At 37.8% G+C, this 4,329-nt stretch overlaps 1 pseudogene; it reads left to right on the top strand.

The window, feature by feature from the left end:
- The first annotated feature begins 255 nt into the window (after positions 1–255).
- LOC149196828 (SNF1-related protein kinase regulatory subunit gamma-like PV42a pseudogene) lies at positions 256–1,215 on the top strand (annotated as a pseudogene).
- Positions 1,216–4,329: the final 3,114 nt, after the last annotated feature.

Here is a 4,329-nt window from a genome sequence, read left to right on the forward strand (position 1 = left end):
TTTACTCTTTCTCCCGCTTTTGGAAAGGAAATGAAAGTAACAATTGAAATAAGAATACAAAAGAGTTCGTGCCATTGACTAAAGTTCATTAACCTATTTTGAATGTTATAGTAAATTATTTTCCCACGTTAATGATTAAAACTGAGTGTTTCCAATGACAGGTGTTGGAAGGAGAGGCACAGTGCCCATCGAGATAACGGAGGCTTCTCTTTTCTTGTATTTTTCCGGTGGAGCTGGTGGATGATGACAGACAGAATGTTGCAGAATCAGCTAGAGAATGAAGAGATGAATGGCAACATGATATTGAAGAGCGCGAAAGTGAGAGAGATCGTCCAAAACAAGCGCAGGCTGGTGGAGGTGCCACACACAACGAGCGTATCCAAAACTCTCAATGCACTGCTTGCAAACAAAATATTGGCGGTGCCAGTGGCAGACCCTCTTGGGAAATGGATAGGAGCAGGGTGTTCCATGATATTGGAGTCTGACAAACTCACCGGATCAGTGAGGAAACAATATATATGCATGGTCAGTATGTTGGATATTCTTCTCCATGTTGCCGAATGTGTAGCTCTGACTGATATAGAGGCCAATCTCATGTCTGTTTCTGTTTCTGCTATCATTGGGCGCTCTTTGGAGGGACTCAGCCTATGGAGCGTCAATCCTGATACCAGGTACATCGCGTAGTTTCTGCTAAATTCCTATAAGTTTGCATGTTTGCGTGTCTATAAAAAACAACTAGGGCCACTTTTTATAGGCTGCTACTAAGTATTTCAGTTAATGGCAAAGAACAAGGTAGTAAAAATAGTTGACCAATTTTGAAATTTGGTGCAAGTATCCTCTCCTTTTATAATTGGTTTTTCATGATAGAAAAAATGATATTTCATACATTGGATTGTTGAACCTAAAACTTAATTTCCTGTAGCCATATTCTTCCTGTTATAAGTTTGTGCTTTTTTCTACTTTATATTTTTTTATCTAATGTGCTCAAAACTCCAATAAGGATTTGTTCAATTTACAAGTTTGAATTGTGATTTTTTAATAATGTGAGTGTGCCAATAATTTTGAATGAGCTGAATTTTAAACTTTGACAAACTTGTTTACAGAATTCTAAACCATGGCTTTACCTATGTGTTTGCAGTGGCATTGAATCAGATTTCTCGGGACGCCATGCAGGAGAACAAAAATGATGATCCCCAGATCTTCTTTCGAAACTAAACTTAAATTCTACTGGAATCTTTAAGATGATGAATGAAAATGGATTAGAAGTATGCAGGCTTTATATAGCATGAGATTTTCCTCCAAAATCAGTCTCCTTTCTTTGTTCAACGTAGATTTAGTGTCCCTATGTAAAGGAAGTCTTCATAAAATTACTAGGGACAGTGGATTGTTAGATGTTAAATTAAAATAAGCTACAGCTGAACCAGACAACATATTAGTACAAAATTCCAAGAACTGATTGGCACCTGGAAGAAGCTGAGAATGAATAGTTAGCTCGAGATGCACGTTCAAGCAGAATCAGATTATAGTTAGTCCCAGATGCACATCGAGGCAGAATCTGATTCCTTGATGCTGATATCAAAATGATTATTTGATGCAGATGCAAATTACCATGAGAATACCAGAATTTGATTGCCAATTACCATGAGAATACCCAAATTTGATTGCTAGATGCAAATACTACTTACCGTGAGAATACCAATTACATCTGCATCCAAATGCGTTAAGCCCAGGGGTAAAATGATATGTGCATCAGCCTAATGGTTAATTGATAAAGCATGTTTTCCAAAGAAAATGGCAGTTGCATGCAGCCCATGTGTTAATATTAAAAAATCTATAAATTGATAAAAACAACACAACGGACTTGTGGGTCCACGCGGTGCTTGCATGCAACCTATGTTGCCACTATGCACACTTCGCAGTAGAGTATGAAATTGACACAGAAAAACATGTGGAAAAGAGTTTATCAGACCCTTAGATTAGACGATATCACATAAAATAAACCGACAATATCTTACTATAATTTTTTTTTTAATAAATATATTTAAACTAACATAACACAAGAATTACTAACTAATATGTTAATGATTAAAACTAAAATGTTTAATTAATTGATTTATTTATTTTTATTAAATAAATAAAAACTTTTAATATTAAAATAAAAAATTACTTTCGCTTAAAAACAAATTTTACTCTTTGTCCCGCTTTTGGAAAGGAAATGAAAGTAATAATTGAAATAAGAATACAAAAGAGTTCGTGCCATTGACTAAGTTCATTAACCTATTTTGAGTGTTATAGTAAATTATTTTCCCATGTTAATGATTAAAACTGAGTGTTTCCAACGACAGGTGTTGGAAGGACAGGCACAGTGCCCATGCAGAGAACAAAGGCTTCTCTTTTCTTGTATTTTTCCAGTAGAGCTGGTGGATGATGAGACAAAATGTTGCAGAATCAGCCAGAGAAGGAAGAGATGAATGGCAAGACGATATTGAAGAGCGTGAAAGTGAGGGAGATCATCCAAAACAAGCGCAGGCTGGTGGAGGTGTCACATACGACGAGTGTAGCCGACACTCTCAATGCACTGCTTGCAAACAACATATTGGCGATGCCAGTGGTAGACCCTCCTAGGCAATGTATAGGAGGAGGGGGTTCCATGATATTGGAGTTTGAAAAAATCAACGGCTCAGTCAGGAAACAATATATAGGCATGGTCAGTATGTTGGATATTCTTCTCCATGTTGTCGAATGTGTCGTTGGGACTGATATAGATGCCAATCTCATGTCTGTTCCTGTTTCTGCTAGCATTGGGCGCTCTTTGGAGGGACTCAGCCTATGGACCGTCAATCCTGTGATACCAGGTACATCTCTTAGTTTCTGCTAAATTCCTATAACTTTGCATGTTTGGGTGTCTATAAAAAACAACTAGGGCCACTTTTTATAGGCTGCTACTATGTATTTTAGTTAATGGCAAAGAAGAGGGCAGTAAAAATAGGTGACCAATTTCGAAATTTGGTGCAAGTATCCTCTCCTGTTATAATTGGTTTTTCATGATAGAAAAAATGATATTTCGTACATTGGATTGCTGAGCCTAAAACTTAATTTCCTGAAGCCATATTCTTCTTGTTATACGTTTTGAGGTTTTTTCTAATCTATATTTTTTTGTCGAATGTGTTCAAAATTCTAGTAAGAATTTGTTCAATTTACAAGCTTGAATTGTGATTTTTTAATAATGTGAGTGTGCCAATAATTTTGAATGAGCTCAATTTTAAACTTTGACCAATTTTTTTACAGAATTCTAAACCATGGCTTTACCTATGTGTTTGCAGTGGCATTGAATCATATTCTTGGGGATGCCATGCCAGAGAACAAAAGCTTGGAAGGTACGATAAAAAGCAACTGCCTAGTTCTCGCATAATAGGTTCGACCAGTTTGGGTTCTTTTTTTTCTTCGCAGAGCACCTAGAGTGTCCATTGAACTTGTCCAGCTAGATCATGTATGTAATTAACTCGAGCTCAAAAATTCAAATTGAATTTAATAGTATATTCAAATTCAAGTTAATAGTATCTTCTAATGCAAAAATTCAAATTCAATACTAGGATACAAAAATAGAGAAATCCATAACATTTTAACAATATATGTGGCTTGAATTTCCAGCGACGGCTTCAGAAGCACAACCAGCAGAGAGGCCACGCCACTTAAAGTAGCAAGACCGCACAGAGGCTACGCTACCTAAAGTAGCAAGGCCATACTATCGTCGTTGGTATACCACCGTCGTTGGTAGATTACCCGGCCTCCCCTCGCTGCATAGTATTCTAGGGTTGTCCCCGTGCATTCTGTTAGGTGAACCGGGCCTGCTTCAGATTACCTTCCGGAAGGTAGCACTTTCTTGCAAACCGATGCCTCTGCAACAAAATGAAAAGCTAACACAAATATGGGAGTTTGAAAAGCTTTATGGGATATCATTTTGGGATTCAACTGCGTTAAGTAAGTCATTCACGTATGACCATTTACATGAGAGGTAGTCGTAACTGAATAATTTCTCATGATTTTTGAATAGTTCCCTTAGCACTCATTGCATCGGGTGATGCTCACAGGGGTGAAGAAGTGAGATTGAAGCTAGTGGAATGAATCACATAGCATCAATCATCACTTCCGGGGCTTGCACCCGGTAGCCACGACTTCCCAAGAGGTCACCCATCCCAGAACTCCTCTGGCTCAAGCGCGCTTAACTGTGGAGTTTTCCCCACAATCAAGCCCACTTAGCTTGCTACCCTATTTGCAAAACCTTAGCAAGTATTGTGCCTCATGGACCATTCAAGTAGAGATCCCTTG

Source organism: Pinus tabuliformis, chromosome 2_2 (genome assembly GCF_031772625.1).
Source record: "Pinus tabuliformis cultivar Carrire ecotype Pingquan chromosome 2_2, CPIR1, whole genome shotgun sequence".
NCBI classification, from domain to species: domain Eukaryota; kingdom Viridiplantae; phylum Streptophyta; class Pinopsida; order Pinales; family Pinaceae; genus Pinus; species Pinus tabuliformis.